Source organism: Anopheles nili, chromosome 3 (assembly GCF_943737925.1).
Source record: "Anopheles nili chromosome 3, idAnoNiliSN_F5_01, whole genome shotgun sequence".
NCBI lineage: Eukaryota > Metazoa > Arthropoda > Insecta > Diptera > Culicidae > Anopheles > Anopheles nili.
In genome coordinates, this window is record NC_071292.1 from 61,525,131 (window position 1) to 61,546,798 (window position 21,668).

The 21,668-nt window shown below is 50.1% G+C and overlaps 1 long non-coding RNA gene across 1 annotated transcript; it reads left to right on the forward strand.

The window, feature by feature from the left end:
• The first annotated feature begins 1,038 nt into the window (after positions 1 to 1,038).
• LOC128726995 (uncharacterized) lies at positions 1,039 to 21,460 on the forward strand. The gene is made up of 3 exons (XR_008410833.1): positions 1,039 to 1,140; positions 3,269 to 3,690; positions 21,329 to 21,460. It is a non-coding gene; the product is annotated as an uncharacterized LOC128726995 (long non-coding RNA).
• The last annotated feature ends 208 nt before the right edge of the window (positions 21,461 to 21,668 follow it).

The window sequence follows — 21,668 nt, forward strand, 5'->3', positions numbered from 1 at the left end:
TCGTTTCCATCGTCCCTAAATGACCCCAAGACAACACACTGAAAGCGTTATCATTCAAACAAAAAGCTCCACCCCCACCGCATCAAGAGGGACGCATTTTGGAGCAATCCCAAACAACGTCACGACAACCGAACGAACGGGAGGAAGGATTTTCCATGGCACAATCCTTACAAATTGCGGCTAGCGAAACCACTCGATCTGCACCGTCAGCGAACGTTGCAGGAATACCCAAGTGGACCAATATTTCTTGTGCATGCTGCTTATGCTTTTAAGATTTTTGCCATTGTTTTCAAGCCCTTCGAATCCGCCCTGCGGGGCCGGGTCGTGGATAAATTAGTGCGATAAAACCCGGCACGATCATTGGCTTGCTTTTCTCCACGATGCTATGATGTACGGTTTTGCTGCTGGAAGCATGTCGTAAGCGTTTACATTAATTTCACTCACTCACGACGTGGCTAGCCGGTAGTAATTCTACCCGAACCATGCGGACTCGTTATTTATCGTGGGTTGTAATGTCAAATTTAGCTGTTTGTTGCTCTGAATAGTTGTCAAACAACCGCGAGCAGTTGTCAAATTACATGCGTAGCATGCCATGATATTCAGCCATCCCTCGAAAGCTTTTCAAATATATAAAACACAATGTAAAGCTTGCCACAAACCAGACACTTTCAGGCCAACCCTCACAACAAGGGTGGCTTCAACCCCTACCAAGCGGTGACGTCATGTTTTTGAAGCACCTTGCGCTCTCTCTCTCTCGTTCTCCCACTGTCGTGCTTTTGGTCTCCCTCTCTTTCGATCGTGCTCAGTCCCTCTCGCTCACACGCCATTCATGTGCTCCCACCTGTTTGCTGGGCTCTCCGAGGTTCCCGTGTGGTTCTCCCTCTACTCTTCTTCTCCCACCCGCCCACCCATCGTCGCTAGCTTAAACCGGTCGACGCAAAATTACCGCTAGGTGCGTTCCCGACTCAACACTCTCCTGGGTGCTGGCGTTCTGCGCTCTCAACCCTACGCCACCGGACCATCCACGCCAGTTTCCAAGTGTCCAACGGGCTGCGCACAACGCAAGCCACGTACGCGCGTACGCCACAACGTGATCGCGCTTGGTGCGTTTCTACGCGCGACCACAACGCTGCATTCGGGGTGTGTGTGTTTTAGTTTTGTTGTTCCTCTGGTTTCTAACTCTCGATTTTATGGTGCACAATCCACGCGCATGCAAATCTGTCTTTCGCATTCCCAACTCGACCCGCGGGCGCGCGTGTGTGTGGTTTTTTTATTCTACCTCTACTGCGATGACGAATCGCGCAAACACGCAAGTGTACGCAAAGTACAAAACGCTACCTCGTGCCGCGAAACGAACGAAACGCCGGAATTTGCCATCAAATGGGAGGGCCCCGGGTTGCAACAGTGTGTGATACGAGCTAAATTAAAACTCGGGATGACGTGACAAAAAGAAAAAGAAAACACAGCATCACAATTAGCACACAATAAATTAAACGCGTTGAATGCCGTTAGAAACCGGCCACCCGAGGGGAAAACAACTATTGAAGGGTGACAATGGGGCAAACGAAAACAAAAAATAAAGCATCACAATTAAATTACCATATGCACTGGGTGCTGATCTAGGCCAGCGATAGAGTGTAAAGGTTTTTGCGAGAGCATAATTCGCCCAGCAGCTGTTTCTGTGCGCAGCGTCACCTCGCCATTTTCAGCCAAGATTGGGAACCCCCCGCTGGTTTGTTGTATGGGCGAACGCTCGCTCCAAAATGGCTCCCGACATGTGCCCGGGGGTAATTGTTTACAGAGCCTTTTGCATCTAATTTTAAGTGCAGCTTTGCTGCTGCAACCAGCAGAGAAGGACAGGTGTGAATGAATAATAATTGCAACGCTCGCGTCGGCTGATGACGATCAGAACGCGATCTTGAAGGCATTCTGTAGCCTTCATCACATGCGCACATGCGCGTGAAAGGAAGAAGCCAATCCGTTCGGCAAAGTGTGCTACCTGGGCCCCCCTGGCTTGCATGGTGTTAGTGATTTTGCCAACCTTCACGGTGTGTTCTGCGCGCCAGCCCGTTCCGTACCCGGAATTTGTGGTCGTGGGCGGGCGCTCCAAGAGATAACGATCGACTTGGGTTTATGTGGCTTTTTTTTATTTCATCAGCTCTCACAGCATGACGTAGACACTGCAGGTGACTTGAGCTATGGAAAAAAAATAAGTAAAAAAACATTTCAAAGCACAAGCACAGGTGAGCTTCCATACACCACGGTGCACGTGTTAAGAACACTTCCACGTATGGTGAACCGTGCACCCCAACCATGCCCTAGTTTCTTGGTACGAGGGAATTTTTCCACCCAGCCAGCACTTTTAGTTATCAATTAAAAACAATAACAGAAGCACCACCGAGTCGTAAGGGCGCACAAACCGGTAGCTCAACCCACGGTAGAAGGTATAGTTTTAAGTTCATTATATTTTTGTTCCTTCTTCGCGCCCCAAGAACGAACTGTGTTCAAACTTCATTAAGCATGAAAGCAGCCGGCATGTCTTCCCGGCCCCAAGAAGCACCTTCCCAAATCCACATGAGCCATTTGTTGCCCAAGGAGAAGTTTTGATTACCGGCGGCGTGCACATACACCGACGCTCCCGCGTGCTGCTCCCAAATTCGGGCCACGGTGTGAAGAGAAGAAGAAAAGAAAAAACCAGGAAGAACCGGAAACGGTAATGCCCCTCCCCAGGGCCGGCAATTATGGGCAATCCGGTGGGAGGTGGGAGTCGAAATAATTACATCATTGATGTACGCGCAGGAAGAACGAACCGGCAGATCAGTGCGATCGGTGCGTGAAAAAGAACATCCACCGGTCTGCTGTAATTATTTTTCGTTCGGTGGTGGTGGAAAACAAAGCTACGGTGGGTGAGATTGCGCGCCAGAGGATGCTCCCGGTGCAAGTGAAGTGAACTGCAGCAGCAGCAGCAAGCCGGACCAAAACCGAAGAGTAAAAGAAGGCTAAAAATAGAGAAGCACAAAGGAGGAGAGCAAAAAAAAACAGAGGCACCAAATTCCCCCGAAAAGAGGCTGCCTTGTGCAGTGTGGCAGGATTCCGCTGCCGCAGGAAAAGCGTTGTGTGCACCAAGGAACAAAAAAAAAACCGGGAGTAATAATCCGCCCGCAACGTAGTGTGTTTGTGTATGTGCGCCTGGGGGGAGGCATGAGCCTGTGGTCGGGGCTGGAATTCGTTCGATTTAATTAACGTGGACCAGTTTTCCATCTTCCAGTTCTTCTGACTTCCCCGTGCAGGCGAGTGAAACGGCAGCATTGTGAAGGAGTGAGTGAGAGTTAGCGTGAAACAGAGAGAAGAAAAGAAAAAGCACATCGGAAAGAAAAAGTTTTTGGCCGCCCCGTAGTGTCTACGGTAGAATATCGCTCACACTAATCTGGCTGGCAAACAGTGGCACTGGCGGTGGCGAAAAAGGAAAAGTGTAGCGTAAGAGCATCGGCGCGGAAAATCAGTGCCCCGTAGTTCCGTAGACAGTGGCCAGCAGCGGAGGTGGTCAAGATCGGGGGCCTGGCGAAAATGCGCCTGGCGTCTTCAAGTGCAGCAGCAGCAGCAGCAGCAGCAACCGACCGCAACACCCAACCGCAGCAAAGTACGTTGGCCAAACGGGCCACGGAAAACGCCGCCACCGTAGCAGGAACGGTAAGTGTGCATCGCGCATCGCAAGCAGGCCATTTGCATTCCCAGCGTCACGTCACAACTGCCGACATGGGCGCGCGGGCGGACAATCTAACCATTACCCCGATACCTGCTGCCGAGATGGCCGAACGTGGCCTTCGAGCGTGTGGTCCAGAAGCGCGTCCGAGCGGGTGTGATGAAAGTTTATGGGTTTGCGGATTTACAATTCCATCCGATCCGGGAAGGCTCGTGGAAGGCTTTTTCGTGGGAAGACGGTGCGCATGTACCGGATGACTCATCCTGATTTGTTTCTCACCATCACCGTCGGCTTCGTGAGCCATATTTCTCACTTTCTGGTGAGTGTGAGAACGAGAGAGAGTGAGAGAGAGAGAGAGATAGAGCGATCTCTTGAGACTCGCGGACCGGTTTTCTTCCAGCAGAACGATCCCAGTTGTGTCGGGAAGGGGCAAGTTACCAAAAAAGGGCTTAGCGGATAAGACTGGCCGGAATGCCACTTTGGACAGTAGTAGGTCACGCGGTGCAGCGATTGATTTTCGCACCAACCGTTGAAATGGCATCGGGAAAAAGCGGGTTCGCACGTCCAGAGATGGATGCACGACTTGGTGGAATTTATGGAGCAACAGAGACCCCCGCCGGGAGATGCTTTTAAGATGCTGAAATGTGTGTCAAAAAATCCCCATCAATTGCAATTTATTCAAGGAAATAGTGCACTTTGCCTTTTCGCTATTCATTACCGGATTTAATCTTTGGCTTTTGGTATTAAAATTTCCCAAAAATGCATTACTTTTCCTTTTGCGGGAACACAAACTGACCAACTGAAATCAACTCGAATTACCTCTTTGAAGTCCAACCCCAATGGCAATCCAATCACGCCCCGCTTAAAGCTTAAAGGTCTCGCAATCACTTCGCACACTACACTATCCTTGGCGCGAGCTGTAGGGTCTTGCATTGACTAGGGCTATAAATCATGTCCTGGAGCTGAGCACACCCACACGAAGGCGTATCTCTAGCGTGCTTTCACCACCGACGCCAAATTCGCCGGCTAAACCCGTGAACTGCAGCGCTTCCACGCTTGTTCGCTTATCACTGGCGATTTAAAATCAGTCCGCGCTCTCTGCACATTTCGGGGCTGACTCCATAATCCTGTTTGGTTCCGTCGGTGGCCCATTGGTTGGACCCATAATTCAAGTATCCTTTCGGCCTCAACCAGGGGGGAGGGCGAATCTCAAATGCGTCGCTGCAAACGCCCCGGTTTGCCTTTTTTCCTCCCATTTTCGTTGAGGGCTCAAAATGGGGGGTGGAAAACGCCCGAGTCCTTTCTCGAGTCACATACGACAACAAATGGGAAAAGAACGCACCAAAAAGCGAATAAAGGCAAACCATGCGTGGAAGTCTTGCCGGGAAGTCAGAGTCCGGGTGGCTCACCGCAAAGAGGCTAATGAAAAAAAAGAAAGCAGCAACGGAGGAACATAAAAGGAAGAGTGATAAAAAAAATCCACCCCCGGTGAAAAACCTCCATCTTTCGAAGATAAAAGTAAAGCCACAGCGTTCCCTACTTATTTGGCTTGTCAACGGAATTCCGAATTCAAATTAACCCAACTTCCCGTTCCTGTGCGGCCGCATTACGCGAGAACGTTTCAAAGGACGAACTGGGGGCAGAGCCATCTCTCCCAAATAGAAAGCAGCTCCCTTTTTTCCGAGCTAGGTGGATTATGATGGATGAAAGAGGGATCCTTCCGTTCGGCAAACCGGTACCGAGAGAAAGAGTGAACGGTTCCACAATGGTAGGAACGCCACAACGGAACTATCGGTACGTCATGGAAATGAGCCAGGAACGGGCGCAGGGACAGAGAAAAAAAAGTACCATTTGAAAAAAAAGGACACTTGGAGCACTATTCACGGAAGCGGCTTGTATATAGCTGGCAGGCCCAGATAAAAGAGCATTCTTTTGACCTAAAACTATTAGCATCGGGCGCTTGCCTGTCCTCATGTATGCACCATCGACTGCATCCGCAAGCAGTACTATCTCTCCTTTAGTTCTTCTTGGATTTTCCGCTTTTAACAACCGCATTGAAGACGTCCGGGTTTGCTTCCCGATCCGCTCCTGGGGATCCTACGATTGTTGTGGTTCATTCAATTTCGATCGGGTTTACGTTCTTGAGCTGTTTGTGGAAACAAACCACCTAGGATCTAGGAGAGATTTCTTGGTCCCTGCGTCCTTGTGTTCCAGGGACACCGAGTGTGAACATTCAAACTCGATTTGGGTTCGGCATCCGGACGAAAACCTTCCCGCTCCCAAACTTGTGGCTGCAGGACGCAGGATGGCGTGCAAATGGTTTGCCTTTGTTCCGTGTTCCGTTTTGGTGTGGCGAATCACACGATCAACGTTCTGTGGGCTTTCACTTTTCACTCAAACGTCCACGTCCCCGGTCGACTCCTTTGCTCGTTCTTCATACGCGCTTCGGTGGCTTCGGTTTGGGCTCACTTTTCGTTGCAAACAGTTCGCTTTTGCAACCCTCTAAAAACAAAAGCGCTTCGCCCACACGGATTAATCGAGCTCGAGCGTTCGAAATGCCACAACGGATCCCCGTAATTGATGTTTGACATTCTCTGGCAGCATAAAAAAAATCCCTTGCCCCGCGGGTTCATCCTTTAAAATCCGGTTCGGCTCTCGCTGATGCAGGTCGGGTGAAAATTGCAGGCAATTAAGATGCGACGGGCGCAGAATGGATCGCTCGCCCACGCTCGCTCCATCAGGGCGCACCTCATAAAAGCGTATCTATCGGGTTTTTAGTAGCCGCACACCGCAGTAATTTATACGCCTGACGTATCGATGGAAGAGCCCAAAAAACGTGCTCCCGCAATCGCCCCCCAGTCGTCAATTGTGCCCGTGTTCCGTGGTGTGAAGCGCGCCATCAGAAGCGTGTGGTAAAAATTAACATCGTTACAAAGCGAACCAATAAACGTCGCTCTTTTCCCGCCGGGTTTCCATCCATGATATGATAGGTTGCCCTTTTTGCAGCGTGGTTTACCGCGGCGCGATATGGGCATTTGAATTTTAGCCCCAACCGAAGCTCGCTTCGTTCTCGTTGAACGTGCGCTAGCTGGGCGCCTAAAACAGGCTAGGATGGAATTACAATTTTCACCACCACCAATCCCGATCGGCCACAACACCCGGCCATCAGATAAAACCTGTGCCGCACAGCGCGGACCGAAACGGCGGAGACAATCGGGAACCGCAAATCGTGGCAGTGCGCCAAACGATCCTGGTAACGTAACGAACGTTGCCCGGGAAATTGGGAACATTTTTGAAACCCGCCAAAGGGCATCCACATCGGATCGGATGCAAGGCACAAAAATGAGGGTAAAACGTGGGCATTAGCTCGGTCAACGTGCAACAGGGAGGAAGTTTTCGGTCCATCTATCGTGGAGTGTCATAATATTGGGAAAAGGATTGGGAAACACAATTCACATCGAGCGGAGTAACGGTTTCGTTTTAAACCATCCAAGCAAGCGTGGCGATTTTTGTTGCTTCTGTGCTGTCAAATTGACTGACTGTTTGACCTTTCTGAGCTGCTTGATGTTTGTTTACAATTATTTCATTAGCTGCGCTCAAAATGCGTGATTTTGGCTCGAAATCAGATTTAACGCTTTCCTGTGCTGAAGCTCTTGAATTCCTTCCTGCCGCTGTAGCACCCGTGAAGGCCGCCGAACAAAATACCTGTTTGGTTTTGTGTGTTAAATAGCGTCTGTCTGTCACACCTCCAAGGTGCATCGTGGGTGCGTCGTAGAAGCGACCAAACAGCACGATCGTCTCAAGGTAAACCACAATCCGTTCGATCTTTTGTCACCACCGGTGACGATGAAAAACCATCGAAAACAAATCGTGATGCAACGTGACCTAACCAAACGGAGTGGCCTTCAACAAAATCGAGTATCGGAAATGCCGGTTTCGCTGGCGATCGTTTATTAAAACCGTGGCCCCAAAAATGTCACAACCGCCACGCTTGAGCTGGGAATGAGGCGTATTCTGTTCTTGCGTTTGATGGCTTTATTATGGCGGCAGAATTAGAGGGTCGCAATTTTATAGCCATCAATTTTCGTGGAGCATTTCGTGGCGATTATTTTATTCTCCCATTGACCTACATATTTTGGCGCACGGCGTGAGAAATGTTTTTTTTTCTTCTTCGATTCAAAGCTTCGTGCAACATCTATCTATGCTAACTTGTGGATAATGATGTCCGTTGTTATATCACGGAAGCCAGTTAACTGATTTAATCCTACGCCGTTTGGTGTGAAGAGAAGTGTCCTATTCTCCACACCACGCCCTATCATAACAACAGCTCTCAGTTTGGCTCGTTGCATTTTGGTGTGTGTGTGAGAGTAAAAAAATGCACTAAACCCGCTTTAATGAGCGAAAACAGGTTTCACTCGTTGGATAATCCGTTCCAGGCCACCTCCGTACAAATGCGCCTTATCAAGCGACAAACATCCATCGTGATTACCAAACAAACACTAATTTCCATTTCATTAAAGCCAAATTAATGACCCGTTAAAACATTGTCGCTTGCAGATCTATTCATATTTGCGAGAGTTCACACCACGGTTTGTGATTGATGCACGGCTCTCCATCATTCTCACAGCCGTTAGGTGGGACAAGCGAGGCGGTTAAAATAAAATCAGACCTTCTCAGCCAAACCCACCCAAACGAGCCCGCAGAAATGGGTGGACCCAAAAGAATTGCGCCCAATGCATGGAGGAAAGCACAAAAAAAAGCACAAGTAACTAGCCTCCCCGAAATGATCAGTGGGCTCGCACGGTCGTTTAGGGGTTGGAAAAACCTCCTCACACCGATCGGTGGCCCTCACGGCTAGCACGTTAGACACCGGTGCGGCCACAACAACAACAACTCGGCATCTTTATGTGCGCGAAACGGTGGAATCGGGCCCCGGGCTTCCCAACCCGCCCATAACTGGGTTAATGAAATTTTACTCCCGCCGAAATTGACTCAGACACCAAAAAAAACCGAAGCACCACGGAGTATAAATCACTCCACCGTGGGGGCTCCGTGCTTTAAAGTGCGCTAGCCCCAGAAATGTAAACGAAAAGTGGCTTTCGTAAATTAAGCCATTCTCCAGCTGGCTTCCCGATAGCCAGCCCCCAAACTGCCAGGGCCAATCGGCCGGTAAACGGCAACAATGGTGGCATAAAAGTCGCATACCTAATGCCATACCCGTATACTCAGCTCCGTTTCGAATCGGGATCGGGTGGCGAGCGGGCAGCGTGAGATGGCAAAACGGTGGGGCAAAAGCAGAAGGCACGAAACACAGCCCCATACGCAAAAGTATAGCGTTCGCCAGTTCGACGCCGTTCGATCGAGAACAGACCCACTGGGATGGGGTGTAGAGCCCTTGAGGTGGCGATCGCTGGCGATCTCCTTGACTGACTTTCCCGCTCGCTGGTGATGAGGGCTCGATGAAATAGACCGCTATTTTCCCGTCATTCGTCATCCACCCTGGCGCCAGCGGGTCGCCAAACGGCCGCCCAATCATTGGCACCTGCGGAAAGTAGCCCAACCGAAAAGTGTCTTTTAATTAAGTTCCACACCATGCACCGCTACACGCTGCGCAACACACACACACGACGTGCGTTGACAGTCACCCGTTAGCGTGGCAATGGAGGAGGGTTGAAAAAAAAATCATTTTCAACCCTCCTTTCACAAGCTCGTCTTTCACACACCGATAAGATAAGCTCAGTGTACCCTCTGGGGGTTGGTAAAGATTTCGATGGCACTGCGCAATGACCACACAAGTTCCCACCCGGCTATGGTGTGGGTGAATCTCACCACCAAACAATGACACCCCGGGCGGAAGTCTGCGTTGATGTCACTCGTGTGATAACGGTCGTTGTAAATCACGAAATAATCCTACCATTTCGCACTGGGCAGCAGGGCAGCTCAACTCACACCTGTCAAAATTCGCCACTAATCTAGTAGGCCAAGCAGGCGTAGGTTGGGATACAAAAGGTACGAATTATTGCGCGATCGTAACTCGCTTGCGAAACATAATTTGTGTCACAACTCGAAGAAAGCATAACGATGCGGCTGTACGCCATCCACAAACAACAGCTCCTCCACAGACACAGGGATGGCGAAAGAGAAAGAATCGTAAAATTTAACACAAGAGCCAAAGGGTAAGCCAGCCGTGCGGGTTCAAGCCGCCGGTGAAAGGATGATTAAGCCCAAGCCATTTACCACCGGTGATGATGTTGATAAACGTCGCTGCCAAAAAAAAAAAGAAAATGAACACCCTCGCCCATTGCGATAGTTGGCGTGGGGCTTTCCGTTGCGTTTCGGCACCCAATTCTACCCCCGGAAGGGTGAGAAAAACTAGCTTCCTTGGGAGCCCCCGAGAGCGCGCGCTGCCAACTGCCAGTCGGCAGACTGTCCAGCGACGAAATTATGGGGAGTGAGTTAATTTACATTTTAGATTGTTTTGACACCCACACCCTCGGGATAGCGGGAGCGGTGAATTTTCACTCCCGGGATCCATATTTCGACCACGGCCCGGCCCTGTCCTGCCACGTGCTGCCCAGCTCATTAAGCATTCATTTTCCGAGCTGCCGGAGAAAAGACTTATTACGCGAGGGACATTTTGGCGCCCATCCGGCTTGGCGCGTATAATCCCAGGCCGGGGTGGCCCTTTTTTGGGCACCACCGCAGGGAAGCGCAGCATAAGGTTCGCAAAGACAAAGAAAAGTTCACCGAAAACAACACCCCGCGGCCCATGCTCCGTGGGTTTCCTTTCCCGGGAGTTTCCACTGGTCGCTTCCCAAGAAAACGCGCGCGCGCCAGTACCCGGGGCCCGGATCCAATTACTTCATCATCGTTGGTGTTTATTTGGTTTTGGGCGAATTGATTTACCGGTTTGCGTCGCGCCTACAACCACCACCACCCGGGGTCTACCCGAGGTCTAAACGGAGGAAATCGCACCCCGGTTCTCTGCGAGCGCGCTCGGTTTTCCGTTTTTCCCCGCAAATAATAATTACGCCGAGCGGCGCACCGGAAGGAGCAACAACCGCTAGCATGCGCGCGCGAAAAAGCTCTCGCCTACCATCGCTCGGGTGGCAGGGCGAGCAGGCGGATAAAAGAAGATACACCGGTACGATATCATCGGAATTCTTAAGCAGCAACGGCAGCAGCAGCAGTAGCGGAAGTACTGGATGGTACGGTCGTGGCTCGAAAAAAGGGGAAAAAACAATCTTTAAGTGGCGCCACACCGAGCAACTCCGGCACAACAGCGCTCGAGAGATTGGGGTGAAGCGAACGATCGGTGTAAAAGGAAAACATTTTCCTCACACCCCCACCGGGCTGTGGCACAAACGTTCTCGGTTGTGGGTAAGGATGGAGAATTAGAAAAACCCCACCCGCGTCGGATGCTTTACGAAAACAAAAGGAAGAGAAGAGGTGTTTCACAAAAAAATATTACATGCATTCCAGAAGCATACCAAATCCACACCGCCGCGATGTGTTGAACGACGAAGTCGTCGAAAATTCCTGCACATTAGGTGGAAGGTTTTTTGCAGCTCCATTGAACCGCTAACGGTTGAAATTTGACAGTGGAAATATTTGAAATGTCTTTGTTTTAGCCTGGCCGGCCGGCTGTAATTGAAGCCAATTCACATGCCTACTAGATTGGATAACGTTCGTCAAGCATGACAGCTGGGAGAAAAGATCGGATGACCACTTCTGTCAAAGAAACACGAACTTACTTCTTGTTTTAATGCGAATCAAAAAAGCTTCATTAACTGTAGCACTACTTGAGGTCATTATTCTGGTAGAAAAAAAAACACCACCACCACTAGCAACGTGTCGCTTCTCCCATATAATCTCTGGCTCGAGCAAACACGGGTGAATGAGCTTAAGAACGCAAACAAAAGCTCTCCCCCAGGCACCTATCTGTCGACCATTACTGTGAACGTTGGATTCGAAAAACACGTCGCAACCGAACGAAACGTTCTCCATCGAGAGAGAGAGAGAGAGAGAGAGAAAGAGACACCAAACGATGCATCCATAAAGAATTTCCATATGCGAGCGGTCTGGAATAGGAGAAGGAAGGAAAAAAACGAGAACTCAAACATTCAAAATTAACCGCCCGAAACAATGTCCATACGTCAGTCGGCGAACAGTCGGCAAACAGTGCACTTGCACCGGCCATTAAAAGCCACACACCGTGGCTCCTTCGCCCGGGTCCTTATCGCCTTAGCAGCACGTCCTTCGTCCTTCATTGCTCTCGTAAGCCGCTTTAAACGCGCTAAATTACCAATGCCACGGCGGAGACACGATGTTGGTCGTATTTTAAGCCGCAGTCCGCTCGCATCCGTACGTTTCGTTTCGTTTCGTTAGCTCGTTTTTGCTGGTACACCGACCGACCAGTCGACCGAATCCCAACCATCCCTCCCCCGATACAGTCAGGCCGGTCAGGCCAGATTTCGCAAGCTTGGTCCAAGGGCCCGACCAGAACGCCCACGTGTACCAGCCCACAGGAACTAATCTGGCCGCCCGGGTGAAGTGTTGCTCGCATCGTTTGCCAACGCCGGCGCTGGCAGCAGTAAGTCGGCGAAGGATATCATCATGTAGCATAAATGAGCAAATAGAAACGGCGGGTACCACCCATTAGTCCCACTCGAAGGTGGCTCTCCACCCACCGGACAGCTAAAAGCCAACGTGGCGGTTGTGTGCTTCTGGTGTGTTCTGGTTCGTGTTTATTCATCTCTCTCTCTCTCTCCTTTTTCCTTCATCCTTTCCACGTGTTTCATTATGCGCCCAGGCAGCAGCCCCCCAGGACGTTCCGGGCTGCCATATCGTTACTGGGCGTGTGTGCCTCGAGCTCGAGAGCGTGTGTATGTGTACCGAACAGGACTAAAAGCAATTGCAACATGCAATTTGTATGCGATAATGTATCGTTGAATCGCATGTTTCCTCGATTTACGCCTTCTCCACCCTCCCACACACACGTGTGTGTGTGTGTGCGGTCTGGTGCAAAGAATGTGGCGCCCTCAATCCGCAGGCAGATACCCGCCCGTCGAACTTCTCGGAAGATCGTGACCTACGGCGGCGACGTGCCCAACCGGGAAAAGCGCCATACGAATGCGGGCGCAAAATGGCAGGTTGGCAGGCCGTTTTCCGCCCAGCTACACCTCCTCGGGCAGGGTGTGTGTGTGTGTGTGTGTGTCATATGTGTGGGTGGCCCATCCAGCATGAAGTCAGAACATGATAGAGCTTTTACGGCACTGGAAAGAGAGAGAGAGAAAAGGGAAAGGAACTTCGCCTCCGGCCAGGTCCAGTGGGGGAGGTGAACGATAGTGGCCGGGCGAACAAACACCAAAAAAAAAAGAAATGAAAGTAAAGCTGTGGACGTTGTCCTTTTGGTGTATTTGCCTTTTTGCGAGCATAATCTGATCAATTACAGCATCTGGTACAGTGTGTTGTAAGGCGACAATAAACCCGCCACAAGATGGAAGGTGTCGATAACACTTTCCCGGCCTTGTGCTGTTTACAACTTCTGGGAAATTGTGCCACCCAGCGCGCCCTTTTAAAAAGCCCACCCCTTTTATGCCACCTAACGATGTGTCTATATTGCGTTAACGCACTGTCATGTAATGACACAAAATAAATATCCTATTAGTCGTCCCATTCCGATTTCTCGGGCCAATCATTTTCCACCAGGTGTGTAGCCCGCAACCCCACCCGGGTGGAAACGCCAAAAGGGAAACTTCCTTCGACAAACCTCTAATGAACTCATCAACATGCCCCCGGGCGGGCCGTTTTTGGGAAATTCAATTGAACCGGCTGTGATAACAGTACCCTTTTTGCGCTGTGTGTGCCTGTGCGTGCCTTTCATGCATCGATAGCGAATCCCTTGCCGACGGGGGGAGCGGATGTTCTACCTGCCTCTGAGGGAGGTTTTCCCAAATGCAGCTAATTAAAAGTCGGACCGCAAAAATGCCGATCCGTTCGATCCGGGTTGACAACAACACGACGACACGGCGTGTCCTTGCTGTTGTACTCCCGGTGTCACTTTAGGGCACAACTTTGTCGCCACTAGGGGTGGGGGAGGGACCCATAAAAACGGTTTAGCGTACCGGCCAGTGCCCAAAAGCCAGCCTCCCAGTTCGTCCGTTCCCAACGCACCGGGTCCCGAAAAGTGGCTGCGGATTTGTAATCTACACTACGGCTACGCGCAGAACTCCTAATCCTCGCACGTACGACATGTAAACACCGAACCGTCGGTCGGTGTTCGTGCCGGTTGCGAGCGAATATCGCTCAGACCTCGTCCTGTGAACCTCTGGGTTGGAATCCATGCCGTCCTTAAAATGCACGTGCGTTAGCCTTTGGGGTTTGTGGGGACGTGACGATGGTGGTGGTGGTGTGGTGGCTAGGTGGATCGAATTTATGCACACCCGTGGCCCAATATTCAGGTACTGTGCAAATATGCCAGCAAGGACATGTCGTCCTTTTCGGAAAGCTTTTTGGACGCTTTGTTCGTATTTCACAGGTCACGAACTGATCTTTAATACTTGCATTTTGCACTTGCATTTGAACAGTTTTCTAAGGAATTTTAAATGTATTGAAAGGATATTTTTAAGGTAAATCATTCTAATGAACATATTGAAAGCATTAGAAAACATTTCTCTCAGAGAGTGCTACCGATCTTTGATGCTTGCAATTGAACAGTTTTCTAAGGAATTTTAAATGTATTGAATGGATATTTTTAAGGAAAATCATTCTAATGAACATATTGAAAGCATGAGAGAATATTTCACATCGAATGAGCTGTAAAGCGCTCCAACGATCGAACGCTTTGTTAACATTCCTGGAGCAAAACAAAAGAAAACAGCACCAACGCTCGTTCGACTCGTTTACTCTATATTGCCTGTTCATCAAACAAAATCCTTCCGACAGCGCCTCCACACAAAACCTATCATTCATATGCATGACAAACACAGCGCCAATGTTGATGTAGCTGCCAACACTGGGTGTGTTGGGCTGCATGTACGGTACCCGAGCCTACTTCCCGAGCTCAACGGACCCCTGAAAGTGGGTCACCAGCTCCATGGACGACAACTTTTCCACCGTGTACGGCTACGAGGCGAACGGAAATATAACCGATGGGACCTTTAAGCGTGTCAGATGGCATGTAGGGATCCGGCTTGCAGTCCTGTCGGCAGGACATACACCAACCCAACCATTCCGGTTTCGAATGTAATGCTCGCCCGTGAACAAGGCAAGGACTCAAGTGGCAGCCGGATTATGATGCACAAAAAAAAACTCCTGTATCCCAACATTTACATCAAACGGCACTTGATTTACACCGGGGACGTTAGGGGAGAGCAGGGCACCAAAATGTTAACTCTGTTTTTAATTGGGTTCCCCCGGAGCTAGTCTCGATGGAGCTTTTTCACCGCTTCCTTTGATCATCTTGGGCAACGAGGGTCGGGGTCCGGAAACCTTTTCTCGAGCGCCGTATTGTCCGGTATGGGGAACGGGGCGGTGATTTTCCAAACAGGACTTTGTAATACATTCAAACTTCGTTCTCGGTGTGGGTGTGCGGAAAGCACGCACGGAAAGCGCACAGAGAATTTAGAAGTCGTTATTCAGTCAATTTCGAACTTTTATGGTCATGTGTCAAGCGGTCAGATGGTAAGAGCCCCTTCTATTCATACTCAGCTTCAATCGAAGCAGCCATCGCCCCATACGTCCCACCTGTTTATGGTCGTAGTTTCACTGCTTGTGAGTTGTGCAATTTGCTGGCCGAATCAAATGCTTCAAACGGCGTGCCAACATAGCTTTCAGGGCTCCAACTTAAACTGGCATTTCACCCATCAGCCACTACACTTTCTATCAGGAGTTGCTTCTCAAAAACGCCGTCGATGGACTCTGCTTGATGTTTGCCGCCGTTTGAGAGCACTCCCGTTTTTTTTTGCCCAGCACCAAACAGCAAAAGCACCCGTGTTGTGGCACGCGAAATTTAAATATTCAAACATGATGAATACTTCACTGTGTCGCACAAAGCAAAAAAAAACAACATCGCGTTGTCCGAACGTGGCGCCCCCGCCACAGCGATGGCAGTTTGCTGCTCGAAAGCTTAGCTTCACACGGATGGATGGGCTCTTGCTGGTTGCCGTTGCTTCCCGGAAACCACGGGGATTGATTTTATTTCACTTTATGTCATTTAATCGCGTCCCCGGCGCGCCCACTCGACAAAAATGTAATCCATAAAACACGGCACCCATCGAACACGGGGTGGCCGCAGGTACATGTAGCCATCAAAGTTGCACGATCGCGTGCCATACCTGAACCGTACCAAACCTCCGTTCGGTGCTGGCCGCGCGCGCGTGGTAAAGGATTCAATTTTGGTGTTGCGACCCTCCCGTGGGGAGGTGGAGGTGTCCCAAGGGTGATGGACTCACTTCTGCCATTGTAAGCCACTTCCGATGCGCGAGGCGCGTTGTCGCAGCGAAGAAAGCAACTTCAGCTCGTTGGCCGTCACTTTAGTTATGACTTTTAGAAGCGCTTTACCCAGCACGGGATCAAGTGGGGGTGGTGGTGATGGTGGGGGGGTTTGGGTGCGCTTTTCGCCACCCCCCTTCTGTGGGTCACACAGGTCGACGCGCAAACGTTCGGTTTCGTGCGTGGTCCTGTGGCCGTACGCGAACTGCATAAAACATTGCCCTTTCGGAAAGCTCGCGTGCATGGGCGAAAAGAGGGAAAAAATGTCCCCTTTTCGGAGGGCTCACTGGGGGGGTGGGACATAAACAAAACAAAACCGAAAAATGGACCCAACGTGCGAGTATCCTTTCGCACTGAGAATGGCGTACCGGGTTTTGTAGCGCAGAAGAAGAGCCACCCTCGTGGCACGTGGCGGGTTTTGGGTTCGTAAGTTTTACTAACATTGTCATGCCACCCACCCACCTTTTTCGCCTGTTTTGGGGGGTGGCAGGAAGGAGGAGAAAATAACTAGCATGTTTCAGGACGGGCGAGGCAGCACACAGGAGAAGAAAAAAAAAGATCCATCGAACGATGGCGCGGCACCAGCGCGCGATCCCAATAAAACGAGCGCGATTCGAAGCGAGCTGGGTGTGCTTGTGTGTGGCGGCAAAAAAAAGGGAACCATACCATACCAGGCACACGAACAAATAGCGAATCTAAGACCCGAAAAGGGGGTAGAAGAGTGTGTGGAGATCCCTGCCCCAAACGCGGGGGTGAATTTCATACGCAAACACGCCTCAAGCAATGGGTTGTGTGGCGTCGACGTCGTCGTCATCGGGAAAAACGGGCAGCTAGCGTTTCGCGCGCGCTTACGCCAGGTATACGCGTATGGGGGGAAAAAGGGCTCTGTGTGGTTAACTTGCTCTGCGTCGTGCACAAAACGTTTCACTTGCTCGATTAAACTATGAACTCAATTAAGCTGTCGCGAAGCCAACGCGTTCTCCCGGACGCCACCATCATCGCGTCAATGTTTTCATTTTGAGCGTTTGATGAAATATCCCGTCGTGCTAGCTCCCGTGTAGACGAGAACCTTTTTACAGCGCGGTTGATGAAGCTTCACCGCCACCATGAACCCCGTAGGTTGCTTTCCGATCTTGACGATCGAGCTTTTTCAAACAAATCCCGACGTCGCGGGAGTCGGTAAAGATGTCAAAAAAACACCAACAAACGCTTGAATGAAACAAAATAAAGCTCACCCGAGACAAATCACGCACGACCGCGTTCAATCTGGGTCGCGCGCACGTTTTATGCGATTCACTCCAGCAGACGCCTGCCGGCCGGTCAATTAAGTGTGTGGCCCATCAATCTGCCAGGCGTTCGGCGAGGAGAGGCGACGGTTTTGTAAAGGCCCAATTAATTGGCCAATTATGTTCGGGCTCACGGTGGATCCGCTTTCCCTACGGTTTAATGTCTTGATTAGGCCTGGAGGGCGATAGATTAAAAGGGAGGTTTTGAGAGTTCTGGGAAAGAAAAGCGGAGACGGTCAGGAAAGCAACGGGATAATAGCTTGAGTCGAGTCAAGAATTAACGCAGCCAGCACGAAAGGGACGATCGCGATCGTACGACGATCGGAGTGAAAATCGGAGCTTCCAAAAGTGGAGCTTTTCTAGCATGTTTCCGTTCACCATTCGCACATTGATTAAATGCAGTAAAACCAATCAAATTGAAGTGTTTTTTTTGGTTGTGTTTTGAGTACGACTTCAACCTGCAGCCACTTTCAACTCATTATCTGCCACGATCAAGCTTGTGCTGATGTGAGGCTTTGTCGCCGCGGTAGCTCTCATTAGCCACCGAAAGGATACCTCCGCTTCGGACTTCTGCGGAGTTTCAAAGTTTAATTAATTATAATTTCTTCATCATCATCCTCGCCTTGCATCCTTGCGCCTGTCACGCAGCTCCCGTGGCAGCGATGATTTACCGGGACGCCTTCCGTTTGCATGACATGGAATTGTTTTCGCAAGTTCCTCAAGGGGTGGGATAGGATGTCGGGTTGCCGGCGCACAGCCGACAAAAAAATAAAGCCCCCCGACCAGCACACGGCTCACACACAGTCGGATTTCAATTAGCCATTTTTCTTCTGTCCAAAGTTGAAAAATGGGGAAACGCACACCGCCGGGAAGCTGCTACGTGGCATTGTTCGTTCACCGTGCATGTCCTTCACCGGGTGCCATCATCTAGCGCCATTTTCGAGCACGCGGATCGGCGCCCTTTCTCCATAATCCACACACACACACACACACACACACACACACACACATACACACGATCGTGCACGCTCTCGACAACGGGCCAACTTTTGCAGCGTCCGTGCCGGTCGGATTCGGTGATTGCAATTAAATAAAAATTTTGCACATCCGAAGACCGCGCGGACGTGGAGTGACGTGGTGGCCGGCGCAGGATTTCCCGTTGCGGAACGGAAAGAAAACTCCCGCCGCCTGCCAACTTCAAACTGTGGAATATTAAATCTAAATTACGCCAACTGCATCCGGAAAACGGATGCCGGTGCTGTGTCAGCTGAAATTACGACGGTGTGTCAGATACGGTTTGGCGCGTTGCCCTGCGGATGCGCGATCGTTTGTGGCATATATATGTATATAGAAAAGAAGTTGAAAACTCATCCCTTTTTTGTTTTGTTTTCGATGAAAAAAAATGCACATCGCCCAAATGCTCGATTCGTGTGCGATGTTCAAAAACCACTTGATCGGGGAGGATATAATCATATAACATCCAACAAGTTCTTGGCCGCTCTCCCCAGGCCGCAGAAAAAAGCTCTAATGCTAATTTATCATCGCACCAAGCGACCAAGTGTCCACGGGCAGTCAACCGCCGGATTTATTTGGCGCAACAAACCAGCCGCCAGTTTTCCTCGCTCCGCTGGCTTTTCCGGGGCTCCCTTTAAACTCTCGCGGCGCGCGATCGTTTGGCATCGTTTTTCGCCCGGAACTGGTGGCGAATTTGTTGCGCGACCACGACCACGTTTTTTTTTTTTGTTTCTTCAACTTTAGCCTGTCCCGCATGAAGGCGTTTAATATTCGCATCCATCACCGCACGGTGGACGTATGTGGAACGGCGGCCATTGCAAACTTATCGCCTAAAAATTAAATGTTGCAACACGCGCGGGGTGCTAATGAGAATGAATTTTTAAAACACGTTGTTGTGCTTTGGCCCAGTAACGATGCTTTGCTGAAATTATCATCTTTTTTTGTTTGCGTATAAATAAATGCACATACGCTATTTAGGATGCAAAGCAGCGGCAATCTTACGCGGGAGAAATATACGTGCATTAAACAATCACCCGCAGAAGTACCGTGTTGTAAATTTACATCGTGCCTGTTTCCCCCAACCAACGCGATCCAAACCCTTGCACCGGTACCGCCCGAATCAGTGCCTCAATTTAATCCATTAGCTCGAATTGGACCTAACGGTCGGTTGTTTACGATGCCCGTCCGAGTGGCCTCGCGCATGTGAGCTTTTTTTCTCGCACTTTTTTTTGTTGCTCGTTTTCTTCCCAATCCCTGTAGTTTTGGGTTACCTAGCAACCCTTCAGCAACCTCCTTAACAAGCCCGCAAGCCAGCCTACTTGGAGCAACAAACAAAAAAACCCACAAACCAACCACTGCTAGTTAACACGTTACGATGACTATTATTGGTCGGCTTCATTTTCATTCATGGTTGATTTTTCCGTAAGAAATGAAGCTGAGCTCCACGGCAACACAACATCCATCCACGGCCACGCAACGCAACGCCGTGCAAATAATAACTACGCGCCCGTAAGTGTTTCCCTTTCGCCAATAAAACGCTTCAACGACCGGGAGCCAACAAACGGCTGGGCGCTCAGCAGCGAAGCTTCCCTGAAGTGGCTTAAGTGATGGGAAGTGCATGAATGGGAAAATGCATAAATGGAGCCGTCTCTCTTTCACTCTCTGGCTCATGTTCTTCCGCTAGTTTCACTTGCTTCGGGCTCGCCCAAGATCACTTTCCGTCCGCCAGTTAGCACACTAATCCGACACATTGTTGGGCTTTTATTGTGCTGGCTTGGGGTTTTTTATTTCGCTCTCTCTCCACCCCCATCTGAAAGGATCGTTAGGAAGCGGCGCCTCGGTGTGCATTTCCGATGCATTTCCAAGCGCACTTGCGGGGAGTTTTTCCTTTCGTCGTTCACACCCGGAGAGAGCTGGCTGTTTTTAGCACCGGTTGGGGTGGGAAAAAAAACCCGGGACCAGGCACCGGGAAAATCTGCTTGTTTCGATTATGTGTTAACGAAAGAAAATTGCTAGTAAAATTCCGCCTCACGCTATAGCTGCTAAACCACCGATTTGTGTGTGTGTGTGTGTGTTGTTTGTATTGTTTGTTCGTCGGTATCGTTTGTATTTGCCTCCACGCTGGTGTGTTATCTGCGTTTCCATTCGCCACTGGGTCGTTTCGTTGTGCTTATCACGCGTAAGCCGAGACAGAAACGCGCAGATATTCCCATGGAAGTTGGTAAAGAAGCTTACATCATGCCGGCGGTACACTCCCTCGGAAATCAGTGAAAGTTGCGCAGGATTACGCATGAGAAGTGAAACGGAAACGGAGGTGAATATTTGAACAAAAGCGCCAACAACCACCCCCAGGGGGGAGGGTGTGAAAAAAGGTGGCGTGGTGAAATGAAGACAGAAAGTGAGGGTGATGCATCCCGCAAGGCAGCGTCCGGAGGGAAATGAAAGAAAAATTCCCTTGGCTTGTTTTAATAAATGCCTTTGCGTACGAATAATAACACGAAACGAACGCTTCCTGCCGATTGGATGAGAAAATCAGGGAACGATACAATGCCGTGGTGTTATACATGATTTTTAATCACGTAATTTGGATTTCCCCCCGGGGGGGTGGGTTTGTTATTTAAGATTCAGCCAAGCGGGAAACTGAATAACGTTGGGGAATCAAGAGGGATTCTTTAAACCCTGCACGCGTGATACTTCATGCAACCAACGTCGATAATGAGCGGCAGCTTCGCGTTCGCGAATTAATGACATCATAAAACGCACCCGTTTCATAATCCGCGACACTCTTAACTGATGCATTCTTCTTTGCTTGCTTTCTTTCTTCTCTCAGCCGCAAGCACACAAACCGTAGCATCGCAAGTAATGAAGCATCCCTCAACCAAACCGCCATCCCAACGCATCGGCGGAAGAATAACCCGTACATAAAAGAACCACGGCTGGCAGACATCGCTTCCCGTATATTCCGAGAAGAAGGCGGAGGCATTATCCTTCCAGTAGCGCGAGTAGCAAGTGAGTCGACATCGACCAAGTTTGTTCCCCCTGGGACGATGATACGGTGTGGGTGGTGGTGATTAATCCTAACAAAGTGTGAGCATTCCACCGGATGTTCGCTCGGTCTCGTCACGTGTCAATCATCAGCGAATGTCGGCTGTTGTCGTTATGCGATGCCG